The sequence below is a fragment of the Danio rerio genome, chromosome 9 (assembly GCF_049306965.1).
Source record: "Danio rerio strain Tuebingen ecotype United States chromosome 9, GRCz12tu, whole genome shotgun sequence".
Taxonomy (NCBI): Eukaryota; Metazoa; Chordata; class Actinopteri; order Cypriniformes; family Danionidae; genus Danio; species Danio rerio.
This window is the reverse complement of record NC_133184.1, coordinates 33,025,823-33,049,325: the sequence shown is the minus strand read 5'-3', so window position 1 is coordinate 33,049,325 and position 23,503 is coordinate 33,025,823. Positions and strand designations below refer to the sequence as shown.

The 23,503-nt window shown below is 36.0% G+C and overlaps 1 protein-coding gene across 7 annotated transcripts in view; it reads right to left on the bottom strand.

The window, feature by feature from the left end:
- si:ch211-168k14.2 overlaps positions 1 to 22,794 on the bottom strand; it is a 241,568-nt gene extending 218,774 nt beyond the window's left edge. For all 7 annotated transcript variants that reach the window (XR_011016870.2, XR_012385502.1, XM_073912848.1 and 4 more), the window contains exons 1-2: positions 22,568 to 22,794; positions 21,484 to 21,716 (exon numbers count right to left, since the gene is read on the bottom strand). The gene's annotated coding sequence lies outside the window, so the exon portion shown is untranslated. The remainder of the gene's footprint in view (positions 1 to 21,483; positions 21,717 to 22,567) is intronic.
- Positions 22,795 to 23,503: the final 709 nt, after the last annotated feature.

The following is a 23,503-nucleotide window of genomic DNA, read 5'->3' as shown; positions in this document are numbered from 1 at the left end:
GACTGTAATGTTACACATGTAAACATGTAATGTATTGATATGTTTTTTGTAAATAATGTACAGTATATCAAAGCCAACATGGTTGCATTTACTATATTTGTTTTCTTTATCTTTCAAGTCGACATGAAGCAGAAGTGCTGCAGTCTTTTATCTCAGTAGGATGACATGCTTCTAACTGAAATAAAATATTGAGTAGAGGGTGGGGCTTTGTGTTTGCTCTCCTCATCTTATCTTTTAATTGGCTAAGCATATCTCATCCAAGTTATCAAATTGATCGTAATTAGAGAATTATTAATAAAGATTACCAAAAAACAAACTGTTTGTGCTTTTTAGTGGATTAACTTGCATAGATTAATTGTTTATCTTATAACTATCAGTGTGAGCTAGCAAAATAAACATAGCAAAATTTCAATTCATGTGGACTTAAGTGGTTATGGGCAAAATGTAATTTTTTTATTTGATTTTATCAGTAACGATATAACACCTAACATTGCCCAACTATATTATATATATATATATATTAATTATAATATATTAGATGTTGTCAATACACTACTTGACCTCTGGTTGATCATTTGTAAAAGTGGCAGAAGGTAGATTTGTCTGATAAATCTGTTGCACTGCATCCCGATCATTATGAATACTGCAAATACCTATTGGAATCTGCATGGACCCAAGATTGTTATAGAAATCAGTCAAGTTTGATGAAGAAGAAATCATGGTTTGGGGTTACATTCGGTGCGGGGGTGTGCAAGAGTTCTCCATCTGCAGATCTGCATGGCAACATCAACAACCTGAGGTATCAAGACATTTGTGCTGCCTTTTACATTACAAACCAGAGAAGGCAAATTCTTTAGCAGGATAGCGCTCCTTATCATACTTTAACCTCCACATCAAAATTCCTGAAAGCATAGAAGATCAAGGGGCTCCAGGATTAGCCAGCCCAGTACCCAGGCATGAACATTATTGAGCATGTCTGGGGTAAGATGAAGGAGGAGGTATTGGGGATGAGTCCAAAGAATCTTGATGAACTCTGGGAGTCCTGCAAGAACGCTTTCTTTGCCATTCCAGATTGTGTTTTAATGAGTTATTTGAGTCATTGCAGAGATGTATGGGTATAGTCCTCCAAGCTCATAGGAGTCATACACAATATTAATTCTTTTTCCACTGCACCATGACTATATTCTACTGTACATTATTTCTGTGACAAGACTTTTGTCTAAGCAAAGTCAGACCTTACTGTTCTACTTAAACTATAAATAAATAAAGGTATGATCATATTTTATTTTGGTAAAATAAGCAGAATCTAGAGGCCTTTGCCTTACATCTAAGCCACTTCTGACACCAAATGATCAACTAGAAGTCAAATTATTATCCTAAAACTTGGATAGGCCACAAGACCTTTGTCAGGTAGTGAACGTTAAAAGTGTAAAAGTGTATCACAGACCTAGAAAAAATGTAAAGCTCATCAAGAAAATAAAATTGACCAGATTAGCATCTGCTCTGATGACCTATGACTTACTGCATTAACATAAATCAGATGAGCTCAGTCAGGGTTCTATGAAGTCACACACAGGAAATGCTGCACATACCAATGGAAAACGGCCTGTATGTTATTGTGTGTTGGAGAGGGAGGCAGCAATGCCATTAACTAGCAGGTAGAACTTGTGGCCCCTTTAGGCAGAGCTCCTGACACTCAGGGAACAGTGTCGGCACATTTGCAGGGATCCTGAGAGGAAGTAGAAAGCGGAGGAAACATTAACTGTTAAATAAAACACAGGAAGCAGGGTTAACTGCCACTCCTTAGAGCTAAAGCCATTGGCGGGGTCTATTTTTTGCCCAATTATCCTTGGTTAACAGGATTAATTACCGCTACTGTTTTTCTTTTCGCTCCCTTTCAGTCAGCGACTAATAAATCTACAACTAGCTCTCACAGGCTGAGAAGGCCATCATAATTAGCATAACAAGTCACAAAATCATTACAGGCCTAAATTGCTTACAGAGACAATCAGCATCTTGAGGCCTGCAGGATGTAGTAAGGACCTGTTTTGGGAACAAGAGGGCCTTTTAATTGAATAAAAATGTTGTGGTGGTCCTAACAGCTAAACCCCATTAGGAGGTGGAGCAAGAGGACTGATTGACACAGACTTCAGTCATCAGCCACGCCCACTTCACACAAGAGGCTCTATTAGCAGCAGATGGAGAGTGTGCATGAAAAAGTGAGAAACCGAGTTTGTATGTTTGTGTGTGAGTGTATGTGTAAGAGAGTGTGTGTGTGTGTGTGTGTGTGTGTATGTGTGTGTGTGTGTGTGTGTGTGTGTGTGTGACTATTCATTCCTCTGCCAACTTATTTGTCATTTTACTCAAATACAAATGCTAAATTGCAGTTTTGTCATCTGTTCTCTTTTATATCTAATGGACCCCAGTAACTTACATGAACAAATCTGTCTTAAATATGAAATATGATGCTGACATAAATGTTAACATCTTTGTGGTGTTACTTTGTTTAGATGTGCGGTCGCCCTAAAATGTCACTGATTGTAGTATTAACTTTAAATATGCCATATAATGAAAATCTAGATATACCTAAGGCAAAGCTGAGTATTTAGTACATGGAAAATTGCATACCATGAGCCTCAAACACCATTCTTTCCTCATTGTCAATTTAAATCTCATGAGTGTAAAATCCTAGTGAAAAACAGGCCAACACAACATAGACTTCGATGTTCCACAAGAAAATCATTCATCTGAACAGCCCAGCATTTAATTGGCTGCAACGATTCCTAATTATATTACAACAACATTTAAGTTTATCTAAGCTTTTATTATACTAACAATGTATATGTGTCTCTTATTTTGAAAAAGAGACCTGCATTAAAGAGCTCTCAAACAATGCAACCATTAATGAAGAATCTCACCTCATCGCAGCTTGGAGTGAAAAAAAAGGGAAAGATTAATTACAAATTTACTCAGTGTCCACCGAGAAGAGGCATAAGTCATGTTTTACTGTATTTTTTGTTGATTTAATATATATATATTTAACGTATGTTGTTTTTTATGTACACTCACCGGCCACTTTATTAGGTATCACATCCTAAAGGTGCTCTATTGAACTGAATTCTGGTGACTGTGGAGGCCATTTGAGTACTGTGAACTCATTGTTATGTTAAAGAAACCAGTCTGAGATGATTCGTGCTTTATGACATGGCACGTTATCCTGCTGGAAGTAGCCATCGGAAGATGGGTACAGGGTGGTCATAAAGGGGTGGACATGGTCAGCAACAATACTCAACAATACATGCCTGTGGCATGATGCTCAATTGGTACTAATGGGACCAAAGTGTGCCAAAAAATGAATAAATAAAAAGAAATAAAAATCGCCCCACACCATTACCAGCCTGAACCGTTGATACAAGGCAGGATGAATCCATGTTTTTATGTTGATAATGCCAAATTCTGACCTTACCATCCGAATGTCGCAGCAGAAATCGAGACTCATCAGATCAGGCAATGTTTTTCCAATCTTCTATTGTCAAATTTTGGTGACCCTGTGCGAATTCTAACCTCAGTTTCCTGTTCCTAGCTGACAGGAGTGGCACTCGGTGTGGTCTTCTGCTGCTGTAGCCCATCTGCCTCAAGGTTGGATGTGTTGTGCGTTCAAAGATGCTTTTCTGCATACCTCAGTTGTAATGAGTCGTTATTTGATTTACTGTTGCCTTTCTATCAGCTTGAACCAGTCTTGCCATTCTCCTCTGACATCAACAAGACATTTGCACTCACAAAACTGCTGCCTACTGTAAATTGTTCTATTTCAGACCATTCTCTGTAAACCCTAGAGATGATTGTGCGTAGAAATCCCAGTAGATCAGCAGTTTCTGAAATACTCTGACCAGCCCGTCTGGGACAAACAACCATGCCACATTCAAAGTCACTTAAGTTATCTTTCTTCCCCATTCTGATGCTCGGTTTGAACTGCAGCAGATCGTCTTGACCATGTCTACATGCCTAAATGCATTGAGTTGCTGCCATATGATTGGCTGATTAGAAATTTGCGTTAATGAGCAGTTGGATAGATGTACCCAATAAAGTAGCCAGTGAGTGTATATGATATATGATTTTATGTATATTGTGAATTTCGCAGTGTGTGTTTGCAATGAGGCGACATGTTCATTGCATGTTTAAGCATGGTGTCATATCACTCAGCTCTTACTGTGATTTTTCTAAAGTGAAAGAATGCCAATACACACATGTCTAAATACATCTCTGCTGACAATTAAAACTTTAGGTGAAAAGATAACAAGGAATCTACTCAATTTGCTCAAATATATCTTGACAACAATTTAAAGCATGATTATTTAGCATGTGTATATTTCAGTGCAGTGGCGTAGCGCAAAATGCGGAGGCCCCCCTGCAGGGATCACCGACGGGGCCCCCAGTTGAAGAGGGGGGGAGATTGGCGGGGATATACACATATACACATAGATATAGATATACACATATATCTATGATCGGGAGTTTTCCTGGATGTTAGTATGCAGTTTTTTTTAATTATGAAAATTTTTATTTGACATCACTTTTCTACATTGATGGATCACTTATCGCACGGGCATTCCTGACGAAAAGCTTGTGTTTGTGTGTATGAAAATGTACAATTCACTCTCCCTGTTAAATTTGATCTAATCATGTCCTGAAACACAGCTCCTCTCCTGCTTTCACTTCTCATACTGACGGAGGGAGCGATTCGTATGTGAATGAATCTCCGTTATGAACGACTCCTTCACTAGCCGACAATAATACAAGTTTCTGGCACCACAGCATCTCTTTGTCATATTTCTTTTGCATTGTTTGCTGATTTATTCAACAAACCTAGCATAAACCGAGTGTTTAGTGCGAGTTGGTGCTACTTTGCCTTATGGTGAATGCAGTAAGTGACTATTATTATCAATAACGTGACCTGTTTAGCACAAATTTCATAACATACAAAAACGTAAAAAACTTAATCCTATGAAATGTTCTGCCTTTGTGCTTTGTTTTCTTTGTTTGCTCGTTACTACACTCGTAGACAGCGCTTAAGTCCAGCATCTTCACGTAATAACACTGTCTTGACTAGTGCGGTTGAATGACATTTGTCCTGGGAGCACTGTACCAATGTGGCGGCGCTATAGACGCATGCTCAGGGTCCCTATGCGATACCTAGTGTATATATCTATGTCACAAATTGAGGAGCGGGGAAAGGAGGCGGAGTGGCGTGACAACGCGGGGAATCCTTCACAAACTGAGGAGCGATCACAAACCGAAAGTGGCGAGAGCGTCAAAGTAGCCAGAAGTCATTCATTTTTTAACGAGAACCGGCGGCGAGAAACAGCGGCGGGTCTTCATTGGCCATGACGCGGTTCGGCGGCAAGCAATCAGAATGAAGTAGTCCACCGCTTGAGCGGAGTTCAGAGAACACAGACCTGTAAACTTTGGTTCCGACCACAGTTGTTCCCAAGAGTTTGATTATTGCGATTCCTGGATTTTCAATTATTAAAAATCGCGACGACGTGGGGCCCCCTAATCACGCGGGGCCCCCCCGCGGTGCGTGCCCTGCGGGCCCGTCCGCTACGCCACTGTTTCAGTGTACATTATGCTGTGTGTGTGCGAGCATCAGGTACCGACACAAGCTATGAGCATCAAAGCAGAGCTCATTAATATTCACAACCATTTCAAAAATGGTCAAAATTATCTTTTCATTCGAAGGGTAATTCATAAGATTGTAAATGAGCATACAAAATAGTTTCTGTAGAATGTATGCACTAACCTAAGCTACCTACCCACTATGTAGCTATAAGAGAACAATTTAACACATTGAATTAGTGTGTGCAACTGTATGTTCTCAAACTCTATGAACTTTATGGCAACTTTAACAGATTTGCACTACATTCCAATGTTTCACGTTTCTAATTACCTTAATTAATTCTAATCATTCAAACTTAAAGGCTAAAATTACTTCTAAAAACCTTTACTACATATAATACCATCTCCCCTTATAAGCCTGCATGAGGTGGTAATATGGATGACTGATTCACATTTCTGTCGCTACTGGATTCTGTAACCATACTTCAAAGTGATCACTGGTCTCTTTGAGGCTTCTTCCAAAAGTCTCTTTGTTTTATACAACTTTTTAGAGACAACCTTCCCTAGGCAGCGCTTGGGTGGTTTGACTCACTTCCATTTAAAATCAACAATGCCCACTGGGACTTTCAAACACTTTACTGTTGGTTTGTAGTCTTTTTTGTATCCGTTTTGGGTTTTCTCAATAATTTTGAAATGTGAGTTTGAAGGACATAAATGTGTTCCCATTGCAGCAAGTGTGCAAACCCAGCCGCTACTGCTACAGTACACAAGAATAAAACAAATCAAACAAAACTGTAACATTAATAGGATAATTCAATTAAAGAAGAAAAAACACAGGCTTCGTAAAATATATATTTTTACATGATTCAGAACTAAATGAAGATCTAACTTATGACCTTAATGAATGAATGCTAAAATTATAGTTGCTACTTGATTACATTTTTCACAGAAGCCTAATTATAAAAATATTCAGGCTAATTTATTCAAAACATATCATTAATCTTTGAAAATGATTGTCCTTTGGCATCAATTTATCTTTATTACCTTTGAAAATATTAATATTTACAATGCTTATAAAGACGGACAATCAATAGAAAGTAGACATTTTTAAATGAAAGAGGATAATAAAAGGCAGAAAATGCTTTTGATTTTTGAGCATGCTGGAAGGGTTGCTTATAATGACACAGTGAACAGCACATCACATATGCAACTATGTTACAGCTGTTTGTTTGACAGCTTCCATCATTTTCTACAGACCAGCCCATGTTAACCTATTAAATTTTATGACTCTATTAAGAGCCCAAGTAAGCCAGTCTGATGGCCATTAATTTCCCTCATAATATTTTAATAGCATATAAAAATATCTTATAGCTTCACAAAGCCAAATAATTTAATTGCTAGTTAAGTTGCTAACTATTTGAAAAATAAATTAATAAATAAAATATTTAGAATATTTGTCTGCATACTACATTATGTGTCTTAAAGAAACAATTCTACAAAAAATGTTAATTGCTCAACCCTGAGACACCTGACTGTTATCTTAAGTAGTATAATTGGCCTTGGCAATTCATAAAGTGCAAGTAAATGGCAGTCTTGTGCTAGTTACTGAAAAATAGTAACTAGTTACAGTTACTTCATTCAAATAGTAACTCAATTACTGTATCGCTTGTTTACACCAAAAAGTAATGCATTACTGTAAAAAGTCATTTTTAAATTATTTTTAAAATAAACATTTTTAATGCTTCTGTTAATGCACCTATAAATGTCACTTCAGCGCTGCATGGAGAATACACTGTTGATCAACATCACAGTTTAAATTAATTTGCATTCTCACAACTTAAACACAAACGTGCTATGCCAACAACAATGGAAATTAAGCTGTGTATATTCAAAGTGCAAAATCTGCTGTTGTGTACTGCTGTAAAAATATTTAAAACAAAACAAAAAATAAAAATTAACAGCAATACAACACTATGCATTTTTAATAACGTGTTCTAAAATATAACAGAAATGTGTCACTGTGTGTACTAAACTAATCAATTTTGTTATACAGATAACAAATATGTGCTTATTAATTTGAAACAACAAACATAGTAGTATTAGTAATAGTCATTAATACCAAAAAAGTTAATATTCTCTCCATCTCTCGTGCACGCATACTTGGTCTGTCTCGCATGCACCCGGTCTCTCTTATGTGCACACTTGGTGTACCTTATGTGCATTTGGTCTTTCTGCTTTCGCTTATCTTTTGTCTAGTAAATCCCAGATTTGTGCCAAACTTCTATCTGTCAGCAGGTGGCGCTATGATTGTGACTCAATATTGGCATGAGAGTGTCTTCAGGAAAGTAATCTCATCGAACCTTTGAGTTTTCAGGCATATCTTACATTGTGTGCCCAAGTTATAAGTACTTCCTCCTCCATGACAATCTGCCACTGACGCTGCCTTTGGCGAAAACTCTAGATCTTCACGGTTTCACATCACAAAGGCCTTTGGATTATACTGATTATACTAACTTGGATTTTATCTGAATTGGATTATGATATTATCTTAAACGTGTGAATTTTGAGGTAGATTGGACAATGCATGCCTGAGTTATAAAAACTTCCTGTTCGTTGCGAAACATCAAAGTTTGTGAGGCAGCCAATCTTCACAATTTAACGTCGCCAAGGCTTTTAAATGACAATACCCAATTTTGGTGTTGATCAGATAATATCCCTAGGAGAGGTTTGTTAAAATATAACACCTGAAAATGGCAAAAAAAAAAAAAAACACTTTTAGGCAGAGGAAGCATCCAACGAAAATATCCGACTTTGAGAATATCCGGGTTTGAGATTTCACTCCAAGAGACTTTTTTTTTTTAGATATTGGGATGTTTGATGTGTGTCCCAATTTTGAAATGTGTGCTCGGGAGCCACTCTGTCAAATGGGCATAGGTTCCGTTGCCATTTTGCCACACCCACTTCTGACACCTATAACATGAAAAAGAAGAAGAGACAGAGCATTTCCAATAAAGCCTAGACACCGTAAATGCTCGATCCCTAATTAATATTCAAAAATAAAATAGAATAAAAAACAACAGCGTACATAACAATAAAGATTCAGTTCTTAAACCAGCCTTATCATAAACCATATCAGCACATTCCACCAGCGCTACTTCTCTTCTGGTGACAGACTGGCTGGTCTGTGGCCGAGCTGACTGCAGGCGGCCCGTGCCAAATCTAACACTATCGAGTCTGGGAAAGGACATGACGCAGCCAGCAGCTGCCAACCAGTTTAGCTCTAGCCTCCTCCATTCGCCTCCTTTCACTAACCTGTCCTGACAAGTAACCAGATTAGCGTAGTCTTCCATCAGTGCAGGGGAGCAAAAAGAACAGATGGATCTTCCTGTTTTGCTCCCCCCTCGGCTCCGAGCTCACCACCGCAGTGCTTAGCTCGCACAAAGGCTGGGGCCCGGCCCCGTCGCAATCGATGTGCTATGAGTTAATTGTTGCTAACAGCTTTGCATAATGCTGTTTGGGGAATACTGATCTCCGTCTTCATATTCTCCTTTCCTCCTGTCTTCTCCTCACAAACCAGGGAAACTGGAGGACACATTTAGCCGAATGGCCTTCTTTGAAGGATATCCCATACCTGGATGATCTCAGAGCCCTAACTCTATCCCATTTCTGTATATCCATTGACATCCATTGCAATTGTTGATGCAATGACCCAAAAATGATGCATGTACATCAAATGAGACACGGCAATGCCAAGGAAATAATTGAATAGATAATGTCAGAGGTGGAAAAAACGGAGGAAAAGAGAGCAGACGGAGAAAACAAACTGCAATTTATAACACTTGTCATCTGCCGGGAAAAAACTGAGCTTGTCTTTTTACAGTTTCTCTGGTATGTATCACTAAGTTTGCTCAAGTGAGCAGATGGGCGCACTAATTAGCTCAGTTCATGCCGCAAGTTTGTTTATAAAGAGAGAATGGGAAGCAGACATTTTGACACATTTTATTAACATATCATACCTTAAAGCGAAGCCTCCTGATACCCAGAAGGCTTTTTTTGTGTTTTTCGTTTATGCATACACAAACACACATGCACACGGCCACTCCACCAAACACACAAGTGCATGCACACACATACAGTATATATGCACAGAGGAGTATATATGCACTAACAACAAATCTAGCAACTAACCTTCAGGTTAAAGGAAAGTTAAATATAAAATATGGGAATCCTGCTGTATGCAATTTTTCCACCAATATAAGCCACCAATATTTTATTATTTGCTTTAAGAGCATTCCAACATTACCTGAGAATTGAAACCTTGAAACTGGTGTTGCTAGCTATGTGTTCTACCAGTCTGTGTGACATAAAATTTGCACCTGCCCATCCTTCCCTCTCCGTCCCCGCTCAGCGTGTGCACATGGAGGAGATGTCGTCACTGGCAGAGGAGCAGAGAGGAAAGCATGGAGTGAGTCTTTCTGCAAGGCTGGGGGATTCCTGCACGCTGTCATATCTGTGTCACCCAGAATCCCCACTGTGTCTCACTCGCACGCTCTTGCTCTGACCAGCCTGCTCTGACTAAACAGATGACATGGTTTAGTAGTACAGTATCTCACTTCTAGAGCTTTGCACATTAATTACAGTCTTGGACAGAGTATTTTCAGATATGATGCAATAACACCAGAACACTGTGTTAAGCCATGCTGCCTTTAATTTTTAAGTTGAATCAAATTAACTTTTGAAGTCATTTCAACTAGGCATGGGACGATAACCTTTTTTAAAGGTTTTAAAACCACCAGAATTTTCTGCTATACCATTCTTATATGTAAGATTTTTAAAAGTTTTTTATATTTTGTTTTTTTAGTACAACAGTATCTCCAGCAGAAAAGCAATAAATCAGTGAATCATTGATCCTGACATGTTTTCTGTTCCAAAATATTTTAATGTTTCTCAAAATAAAATGTATTGTGTTCAAAAAGGGAAAAGTTGTTGTTTTTTACCCAGACATTTTTAAAAAACATATTTTAGATTAGTAATCACAATACCGTGAAATTTTTTATTTAAGGTTATCATTCCATCAGAAACCACCAGCAACTCACATCAATTAACCACCAACACAGGCAACCAAGAAATACATGCTTCAGCCTACATTTTTCTAAAAGCACAAAAGCATACTTCTGCACATGTTTGACTGCAGTTTAGGTAAATAGAACAGCACAGGGCAGTATGACATTAGTAAACAACTTTCACTATTTTATTGGCCAACATTTTGTATTTGCTGTAAAATATGCTGGGTTCTACATAATTCCTTTATGTCATCAATACACAAATCTTTTAAGTTTACTTTATTTATACTTAACAAAATTAAGTGGGTTGAACAATACACTTAAGTTATCCCCCAAAAAAGCTCAAGAATTGTGTCGACTCAACCTATTTTATAGGCAGTTTGATCAACCAGTAAAAATCATTTTGTAAGATTATCACCATGTTTTGCCCAAAATAACATTAAACCCAGAAATATATATATATTTTAATTAACTAATAACTTATGAACTGTTAAGAAAACATTCAACTCTTCATCATTTAGTTAACACGTTCAAAATGTTAACGTGACTATTTTTTGTTTATGACTGAGACCAGTTTCTCTGGAATAGCTTTTGAAGTTTTCTTTCACTTAAAATAAGGTATAAAGAGCAGATCCACCAAACAACATACAGCAAAAACACAGCTTCGGTCATGGTGTCAATCATTATCCAGTTCTTGATATTTTGAATGCCGCTATTGAATTTATATGAGGTAACAGTAGCTATGTTTCAATTCACCTATTTTTGGAGATCGCATAAAAAATCTTGGTGGAAACAGCAAGATGTGCGTAAGTTTTGAAACTGCACATAGAAAACGTATGCGCATAACTGAGTAGGATAAACTTTTTATTCGATAAGAAAGGATTTGCATAAACTACGATGGACACACTTATACCCAACAAATTCCGGTATGCGCATTAAAAAAAGGTCATGTGATTTTGAGAAGATCAAAATGCCAGCAGACTGACAGCATTGTAAACCATCTGAAATATTGTTTTAGCCATTCTAAAACGCCTCAACCGTTTCAGTGTTAGGGTTATTATATATTAATATTGTATTATTATTATATCAATGACCTTCAGAATTGTTAAGAGCATCTGTGTTCCACGACTCATGCCTTCCAACGTCAACGTCACCATGTGTTCACTGCGTGTTGGCATTGTCTTCTGAGGTGCAAGAAATGTATTAAATAAAGAAAAGATTCACGCAGCTTCTTATACCGCAGCATATTCCATTTTTACTTTTGATAGTTGACGCCAGTTAACCAGAAATTGATGATTTTGTTCTCTTTGACTACTTGGATGGAAACGCTCCGTTATTTGCATGTAATATATGCAATATTTCAGTTTTGCACATAAATTTAATTTGCATCTTTGGATGGAAACATAGCTACTTTGTTTGTAATTGAAGGTTTACAGGGTTTTCACTATATATTTTTATTCAATTCCCGTTTATTTGTATAGCGCCTTATACAATAATTATTGTTTCATAGCAGCTTGACAAAAGGCGCACATTATTGCTTTACAATCAAAACTCGACAAGTTAATGTTTTTACTTAGTTACCATAACTTTAATTTTTAATGACACAACACAGACTATAATTGTAGTTTTGGGATAATTATCGCTAAATGATTGATTTGTTAATATGAAGATAAATAAAACTAAGCTTCAATTTGTTTACACATGCAAAACTCATCCAAAAAAATTGCCATGAACATGCGCACTGTTTATAACCCCTATAGATCCCTATAGACCAACATTAAGTTTAACAAGTACTGTAGATGTACAATGAATATAGACTATAAAAAAATGACATTCAATGATAATGAAAAAAAACAATATAATATTTAAGGTCAATTTAAGGTCTATTCTATTATTCGCTTGGTTGCAACAACAACAAAACTTTTAATCATCTCAATGTTCAGGCTTTTCTTAGCAATGCAATTATGATTTGATTGGTTAATTAATTGCATATTTACTTTGAAACACTTTACAACTTAATAGATATAACAGATATGTCTTTATGAATGCTGTTTATTAAAGTGATTTTATTTGAACATCTTTCTTTAAGCATCATTGAGGGCTTTGATGCCTCTGCTGCATGCTGTTGCATTTGCTGGTCATGCAGAATACGTTTCCCTTACAGTCATTACACTGTAGTGCTGACCAATCACAGAGCAGCAGCATCAAAATTGTGCTGAGAGAGGTGAAGCCAGGGTCGTAGGTATATATATCAACCTGTTTCATCATCCTCTGTTTTGAATTACATCCCTGCTCCATTGTTTATGAAGGATGAGGAAAGACTGAGTTTACTTGAATTGATTACAGACAATACAACAATTGATTGAAACAGAATTCAAACAATAGTTGGATAGGTGAAAAACTGAACAAAAAAATTTATTTATCAAAACATCTAGCAACTTTCTTAACTCAAAAAGCATGATCACCTCTTTAAAAAAAGAATAAAAAATAAAAGAAAGTAGTATTGATTATTTCCCAAAGATGTAAGGGAAATCAAATCTAAATGTGACATGTTACACCTCTGCTAAACAAGATGTGACATGCTACGCCTCTGCCAAACATGATGTAACTACATGTAATGCCAAATGCAGCTCAAGAGAAAAGAAAAGGTTTTCTAACCAGAGTTCAAAATTGTACAGCCAAAAATGTTCATATTTTTTATAAAATATCTATCATTTTTGTAAAACCAAAAACACAATTATGTATCCTTAAACAACCTTAATGTCTGTATTCCTGGGGAATTACTTAAATCCTAAGTGTCTTGAGAAACATTCATGCTCTTTTTTTTAACTCAAGTGAAGTGGTTATGAAGAAAAGTAATTATGGTTACTCTATTTTTGAAAGATTACATTAATAATCTTAACTAATTTTAAGGTTTACCGCAGTTTGGAAACGTCAAGATTTTTAAACAGCTGCTACATTGTTTGTTACACTGTTCATACATTATATAAAAGTTTTTTACTTACTATTTTAATTAGTTTTTCAGGGCAACAGCATCGCCTGCAGAAATTGACCCTCCATATCAAAAGCTATTTGGAAACCTTATCGATAACAAATCAACATCCAAACATGCTACAGACCTGAACAGTGCAGTGGTTTACTTTATATCCAAAGAAATGAAAGATATCCAAACACTATTCCAAAGAAACATTTTAAAATCTGTGTTTTTGAAACTAATAAAGACAGCAGACGTCAATGATTTGGTTTAATTATTTAGCCTCACATGTTCACTATTCCAAAACATTTAAAATGTTTCTCAAAATAAAATATTTGTGTTTAATGTGGAAAAAAGTTGTTGTTTTTTTACCCAGACATTTAAAAATAATAGTTTTTAGATCAGTATTCACAATAACGTAAAACCGTGATATTTATCCAAGTTTATCGAACTATTAAAACCGGCCCATGCCTACATAAGACCACATTGTCACAAAGTAATGAGCAATTCCAGCGTTATGGATGTGAATTCTGCATTCATCTGTTTATATTTTCCAAATCTACTAAATACAGAGTTATGGGATCAGAAAAATATCAATCTGTAAACATTTTGTATATTTTAAATAGTGAAAGTAAACATGTGTTATGGATGTGACCAATAAAGTTAGTGAGTTTACAGTATACAAAATACTTCGTAGAAACACTGTGAATTAAATTGCACAACTCAAAAGAAACAATATATGCTAATATGAAGGATAAGAGTTGGCTCACTACAGAATGAAAATTATTTATTTTATTTTATTTGACATTTTTGCATTTGAGGAAAAAGCTTAGGGATATGACAGATGTGAAATTGCCATTGCAATCTCACAGCAATTCATAACTTTTTGATTTAGTGGCTAGTTTGTATGAATTCTATGATCTAATTCATACAATTTAGTACTATTTGCTCATCACCCAATGACAATTGGGGTTAGGGGTGGGGTTAAGTGCCACGACTCCTTTTTAAAATCGTATGACTGAACTCGTATGAATTTGTACGAATTAGCCACTAAACTGACAAAATGTAAAATACTTAAGTTTCCTTTTGAGAACAGGCTGAAATTGACACTTTTATGACATTGGTAAATCAAATATAATTGTTTGAAAACACTGACAGATATATTTTTGAGCATTTTTACAGTACTGTAAAATACAAGTCTACACAAAACACGTAAAAGTGTTTTGCTATTTTGTTGAAAACTAATTTTTTTCATGGCATGCAAGGTTGACATTTGCATGGAATTGCACTATTGCAATGAAATTACTATTTCAAAGATCATTAAACAGTTATTGATGAAAAACACAAAATTACAAATTACGAAGAAATCAATAACTGATTTAGTCGTTGTATATATTGACTATAAAACTATTTTCTGAATGCAACTTTAAAATACAGTAGCAAACTGCATAACTGCCCTAGTAGGCCTATGACGATCTTTTTTTTTGTGATATGTTATACAGCACCAAAATGTACTGGGATAAATTATATTATTGATTTTAAGACCATTTTGACACTATAATAGCATCATAATGCAAAGTACACAATTCCAAAGAACACATTATATTTTATTCTTAGGAATATTTCATGAAATATAAACTATATGATAATTAGACATTTGAATTATTATATCCTAAACAAATAAGTAATAATAATAATAAATGTAAACAAATAAGTGCAAAGTAGAAAGCACTAGAAAAAAGTCATCAATCTATAATCATTTGTCAGGCACCCGTGAAAATATACTATAGTAATTTATAGTAAATTTAACTATACTGACAATTACACCTCCAATAGAGATAGATGGCTTGAAATGTTTTTTTATGTACAGGCGATACATATTGCTGATTGAGGTCATGTCAAGAAAGTAGTAAAAGTTTGCATAACCAATGATTGATCTTATCCACCCGAGACCCAAACATAAGTAAATATGCAGCCTGTTTTTTACCTGACCCCTGTATCAACGGCAGCACCCACAGATATAACTGAGAAATTATGTGCTCCTATTGCTCAGTGTCATCCATGTGATGGAACTCATTGTGAAGAACGAGAAAACATTAAACACTCTAGAGACTTTCTGCGATGGTGTCGTAAGACGTTGCAGGCATGATATTGGTTGTCATGAACTATGCCACATTACACGAGAAGAAACGATTGAATCTTGATGCCCATTTACTGTTTATGACTCCCATGACACCCTACATCAAGGAAATAGTGCAGAAATTGTGAAAAAATCGTGTAATCTGAGCAGCTCTTGAAGGATAACTAAAACATGTACAAAACATGTACTTGTCAAATTGTGATATTCATTGCCATGGTTACGTGGCATTGTTACAGGGGTGGGTGGAGAGAAATGCTTCATGCACTTTTGTAGTTTTGAGAGCAACAACTGTGTAGGTTTTAAAAAGGTAATTGAATGAAGCAAAAAATATATCATTTAAATATGAGACACATTTGACTTTTATATTCAATGGCAATGTATGCGATTGATCTTGCTAAGCTGTGTATCTTTTATCCAATACATTGTGAAAGCAACTCAGTGCGTTTAATTTCACATAACGTTTTAAGGCCATCATCGATTTCAAACTCGGCTGTTGTGGATAATAAATGCAGCCATAAACAAACATCATGGCTTCCTTTGAGCTGCTCATTTGCTTTGAGTGCAACAAGTTGAGCTCTTCATCTTTCAGCAGGGGAGACTACACATGATGTGAATGGCTTAGATGATGATGAAAATGAAAGATTTAGAGACATGCGAGCATTACTGGAGTTTAATGAGATATGTAACTTTACTTTGCAGGGTCTCTAGACATTTTGTCGGATGTGATTAATGGGAATCCTTAGCAGAGCTTGATTCTGGTGTCTCAGCATATGCAGCAAGATTTATTTGAAATAACACAAGATAACTTTAGTTAAATAGTAAAAATGACACCCGCTCCGGCCTTACCACTATAAAAAAAAAACCTTGCCTTTAACTGATTTTACTCCAACCAACCTCATAATGGATCTATTACTGAACAGATACTTTGAAATTTTGAATACTAAAAGTGAGCTCAAATTTGCTAATTTCACAAGCAAACCGTTTGCATGTACAGTAGGATCCTTTCGCACTGACACAAAAAACAAACTTAAATGACAAAATTTATGTTAAAACTCACCAAACAACAGTAATTATATATTGTAGTTAAACCACTCACATATATATGAATAAAATGAAAATGACTTCTAAGTTTTAGGAACAACAAATAATAACTTGATTTCTACATTTAGTATCAGTAGTGGCTCATATGAAAGGCAAAGGCCTTTAGATTACGCTTACTGTATATTACCAAAATAAAATATGATCATCCCTTGATTTTCAATTATTTAATTAGGACAGTAAGGTCTCACTTCGCTTAGACAAAAGTCTTGTCACTTAACAGAAATAATGTTCAGTATAGAATATAAAGTCAGAGTGCAGTGGAAAAAGAATTAAAGAGCCCATATTATATATGAAATAGGGTCATATCTTGGTTGTAAGGGTCTCCAACAACAGTCTAATATGCATGCAAGGTCAAAAAAACACTTTCATGGTCTTATAATCTGCATTTATTTTTACCTAATTATCCCAGCGACTCCCGTATGAATCGTCCAGTGATTCATTTGTTCCCAAACCCCTCCTTAGCGCGAAGCTAATCTGCGCTGATTGGACCAATGACAGCCTGTTGCGATTGGTCGACTGCCTTCAGTCAGAGAGTGAAAAGCCAAACAGCTAATCAGCAATATAAAAGTAATCACAGTTCATACACGCTCGATAGTGTAGGCGTGGATTTTAGCTGCCAGTGGGTCAATGTAAATACAGACTATGGACTTGAAAATTCAGACGACTAACTATTTTATTGAGCAAAAACTCCAAAAACAGTTGAGGAGATCTCCTAGCTTCTCACTCTGCTCTTTTCACAGACACACACACACATATTGCACACACACACACGCACTTAACCCTGCTCCGGACGACAACGCGCGCACGCACGCACACACACACACACACACCTCCGGACGACAGCGCGCGCACACGCACAAACAGACACAGACACACACACTTCCCCTCGTCCACGGAGCTCCGTTAACAAAGCAGCACGCGTCGCGTTTTTAACGTGACTTTGCACGCCATAAGATAATATAGCCAGTTAACCTGATACAGTACACTCGGTTACAAGTAACAAATCACAACTAAATACATTTGCAAGCTAGAGTAAACGAGGCAACTTTAATCGCACGTACTTACACTTGAGAAATGGAGGAAGAAAAATCCATCCTGACATCCAGCAGTAAGTTACTCTTTACTGATCCTTCCTTTAACAAACGCTGATGAAGTATTCTTTGTAGCATGTAGTTTCCAGAAGTTTCCAGTAGTTTCCAACTGCTTGGCTATAATGCTGAGGTTTCATCTTTGGGTAGAGACTCAATATATCTATCTGCAGTGTGACTTCAATCGACCGGCATGTTTGTGTGTGCGTATGTTTGTGGGTGTGTGTGTGTGTGTCTGGGTTTCTGCGTCAGAGGGCGGGGCCTCAGGTTTGAAATCTCCCGGGTTTGCGCGTGCACGTGAATAACTTGGTTTCGTTCGTACGTCATGGCGAAACACCTAATGAATCGGTATCAAGGCGACTCGTTTGAAGCACTATGAGTCGACTCTTTTATAGATAAATCAACAATTTTAAACACTGTATTCTTACAGATTTAAGCCTTAGCTGGATACTTTACTTCACTTAGAGCTGTGTTACACACTACATGGAGGGGAATTTTCAAAAACCCATAATATGGGCTCTTAAATATTGTGTATGACTCCCATGAGCTTGACTGCATTCATACATCTCTGCAATGACTCAAATCACTTATTAATAAAGTCATCTGGAATGGCAAAGAAAGCGCTTTTGCAGGACTAACAGAGTTCATTAAGATTCTTTAGACTCATCTCCAACACCTCCTCCTTCATCTTACCCCAGACATGCTCAAAAATGTTCATTTCTGGTGACTGGGCTGGCCAATCCTGGAGAATTTTGATATTCTTTGCTTTTAGGAACTTTGATGTGAAGGCTAAAGTATAAGAAGGTGAAGGAACCCTCTCTTGTGGTTTGTATTGTAATGGGCAGCAAAAATGACTTGGCAATGTCAACAGCCTAAGTTATCATCCACTCTGCAGATCTCTCGCATGCCCTATACTAAATGTTACCCCAAACCATGATTTTTACTTCACCAAACTTGACTGATTTCTCTGAGAATCTTTGGTCCATGCGACTCCAATAGGATGCAGTTTAACAGATGATTTATCAGAAAAATCTACCTTCTGCCACTTTTCCAAATGAGCAGCTAGAAATCAAGTTATTATTTGTTGCACTTACAACTAGGATCCGGTAGTGTATGCTTCAATAAATGTAAACGTTTTAACTAATCTTTTATCATTAGAAAACAATAACTTTACTGCTTAAACATTTGAGAGGTAATGGAGCATGAATAGAGTGGATGGAGATAGCTTTTCTGAAACGGCGTAAAAATGCCAGCCAGTTTTTTTTTTTTGTTTTTTTTTATGCACTAATGTAAACAAAGACTCTACTTAGTGCTCAGTTTCGGTTTGAGAAACACTTCACTGACCACTCAAACTTGTTTTTTTTTTATTACAAGTTTGCTTTTGTTTTGCTTGGTCAATGAAATCTATGCTCCTGTTTCCTTAAGAGAGAATAATATTAGTAAACAAGTCAAAATAGCTAAATATTTTACAAGTTCTACACAGAATATTTTTTAGTGTAAAATCAATAAAACTCTTAAAAATGAAGAAAGGTTTTGAAAGGTTAGTGGTTATGATTTGATGTGATGACATTCTGAGTCTGTTGGTAAACAGTATTTTAGTGTTAGGGAGTAACTAACTAGCAACACTGACTATACTGAACGGTTTTCAATTCCATAATGCTAGTTAAGATGTTTTCTAAACATTGCAGCTTTTACAGTAACAAAGTAGATTTTTCGATTATATAGCAGTGCAAAATGACAAACATTAAAAATAAATAAAAGCAACAATAAATCACCTTTTATCTTATATATAAGACATCATTTGGCTGATATGGTTGATTCAGATTGTGACTATGAACTGGTTCACAAAAAATCGAAAGTGGTTTTCTCTAAACAAAAGTCTCTTAGTTTGTACCATTATAGACCTTTTTGAAACTATGAATTTTTGATCTATATAAAAGAAATGTCACATTTTGCATCTGTATAATGATGAAAAGTACTTTATACTTAAGTCTTCATTTAATTAGTCAAAAAACATGCCTTGAGAGTCTAAAAGCATTTAGGTTCAAATAAACACAAAGAATGCTACATTCTAGCGTAAACAGTCTAAAATGTGTGTATTATTACCATTTAAAATAAATGTTTTGAAAATGTTAAATAATAGGTTGTTGTTTTGAGTGTTTATGATAAAGCTATCTACTATAAATGGAGAAAATTTTCCTTTTGCATTTTGCAGTACTGGGCTGTGGCTGAAAGGGTATCTGCTGTGTAAAACATATACTAGAATAGTTTGTGGTTCATTTTGCTGTGGTGACCTCTGAAATAGAAACTAAGCTGAAGGAAAATTAATGAATGTTACAAACAAATGCTTACAGTGTGCTGTAATTCTATACCTTTGAAAATCACAATAATGTATACGTTTCATTCAAGTAATGCTTCTATCCATGCTTAAAATCAGATGATCCATCTGTAATTAATTTATTAGAAGTTATAAATATATTGATGATTGGGATGTAGCCCAGATACTGCAGTGAACACAATTATTTTGTAAAAGACCTGTTCTGGTATTTGATACGTGTTCTGATGTTTGATAGGACTACACAGTGGTCATAAATTACAGAAACATGAAAAGCATTTGTAATTCACACATCTTACAAAAGCATTTAGCTCCATTTAAACCAGAAAAGAACTCAGAACAATGCTACAGTTGTTGTTCTGAATCAATTTTAGAACAAACCATTTAAAAAAATAATTCAAGGGGTTTTGTTCGCCACCTATTGATGTATTTAGTGCAACATTTATTTATCGCAGACAGGTCCTAAAGATGCCAAAAATGAAATCACTGTCAATACCACACACCCTTATCTTAACTGTACCATGCTTTTAGATAGAAATGTAGATTACAAATAGCTTCCTGAGCACTGCAGCATTACATGATGTGTGAATGTCAAGATAAGCTTAATTAATCACAGGCACATGATCCTCTATTGTCTCTTTCTGCACTCTTTCTCACAGCAAACTGGACATTCCACTGTAGAAGCAAAAGACACTGTGAAAAAGAGAGGAAAAGGAGGCTGAGGATTGGCCAGCCATACCAACCCTTCAGGCATGGCACTGATCCAAACCCAACACTACTTAAGTGTGAACTCGAGGGAGACTGCTGGGGATGCAGAAACCTACAGTTCTAGCCTTTCCTTCATGTGCCAAAGCTATCGCACAAATATGACTACACATTCCGTCTCCCAACCACTATTATGGATTACATTAGATCTTAAATGGTCCAAATGCACACCACACTTGAAACACACTGAAACACGCACACACACTCAGGGCTCTTTAGCGTCCCCCTGCTGTGCCCCTCCCCTTCAAAGCTAGAGGGGATTCACATGAACCAAAAATGCTGATCCTTCACAAAAGCACTGGGCAGAGGGAAAGGTCATCCACAACAGGCCGGAAAAATGCATGCCATCCTGCCTTTCCCTCTAATACCCTAAAACCCCCTCACATTCAAGTCTAACCTACCTTTCCTCTAATGTACAGATTCTTCCATGTGAGATTGCTGGTTTTCTGGACATCAACCAATAGGAACGCAGGATGCGTGTTATCAGTGCCCTTCAGGCGATGCCACTTTAAGGAGTGTGTGACCGATCTTTTGGGACGTCGAGTTAAGCCGTTAACCACACCTTTGACCACTGCCGCTCCCCGTGAGTCAACAGTACAGGAGAGATGGCTGATAATTTTTTCACAGGGAAAATCTAAACACAAAACACAACAAAAGATTGTTTTGTGAGTATTCATACATGTCATAGCTTTTGGCCTATCACTTTCTTCAAGAATATCTGGTGCAAACATCACACACACACACACACACACACACACACAAATGTTTATGTTTATATATATATATATATGTTTATATATATATATATATGTTTATATATATATATATATATATATATATATATATATATATATATATATATATATATATATATATATATATATATATATATATACACACACACACACACACACACACACGCACGCACACACACGCACGCACACACACACACACACACACACACACACACACACACACACACACACACACACACACACACACACCAAAATACATGAAATAGTATTTAACTGTGCAATTTAAGGCTTAACTAATTAATTAGGCACGTTAGGGTAGCTAGGCAAATCTTTGTGTCATGGTGGTTTGTTCTGTAGACAATCGAAAACAATATTGCTTATGGCACTAACAATTTTGACCTTAAAATGTTTTTTTTTTTTTCAATCTAAACTCCTTTTACTCTAGCCAAAATAAACAAATAAGACTTTCTCTAGAATAATGAAAATAATCATAGTGCATGCTATTGAAGTAACAAGCATAAAACACTAAATGGCATTACAAATAAGCAAATAACAAAAAGCATGATAATAAAAAAAAAAGTAAGGCAAACAATTGACACTACCTTAAATAGCACAAGTAATATCAGAAGATATGATTTCAGAATATCATACATGAGTTACATGTAATTAAATCGTGTAGGTTCGTATATGGTTAGCTAACTTAGCTGAGTTGCTAAAGCAGAGTGTTTACCTGTGTCCACTGTCCGCACAACAAGATGATTTCCTTGTTTGGTTTTTGTCACTGTTAAACATTCAGCGCTATTATTATGGCTTGTTTCTGAAGTGCACAGTTTCTGTTATATGTAACAAATAAATACTCGAATAACTTCATCGTGAGTAACTTAACGTTAAACTTTCAGGTAAATTCAGAGTCGAATCCCTGTCGGACTGTTTTGCTAACCTATTTGCTCAAAAAGAGCCGAGTCAACGGAGATTCATTGTTGATATTCACGAAATGATGCAGTGCACAAGTGAACTGACCGAATGAATCAGACTGGAGTGCGAACCGATACAGTGCGCGCGGTCGATCGATTCACTGAAATGAACAGATTAACGAGTGATTCAATGGCGAAAAACGACAGAGAAAATGTGTTCACCTCTCGTGCGCAAACATGCATCTTAAAGTTTTACATTTAACCAAATAACGCCATATTTGGTGAAGGTTATTGTCAGTGGTTACAAATTATTGTATGTTATAACAATTAAATTGTGAGTCTGCTTATGGAAATTTATGCCTACATGATGACTGCATAATGTGTAACAGTAATGTGCAGGAAATATGTATGTAAATGAAGATGATTACATATGTTTTACAATGTTGTAAACGTATATAGTAAAGTGCATTCATTTTTTAAAAAAAAATCACAGGCTCTGATCTGATGTGTTTTAATAACATTATTGTCTCTCATCAGGTGGTGAGGGCGTTATATGTGCATACATTAAATTTAATGTCATTATCACAAAATAAATACCATAAAACAAAACATTGGGATAAGAACTATTAAGGTCTTTGACTTTTAGGGTTGATGAAAGTTTTGAAAGTAATTCATTCATTATAACAATGAGTTACTTCCCCCAAAATGTAATAGTTGCATTACTTTGTTACTTTTTAAGGAAAGCATTCTGT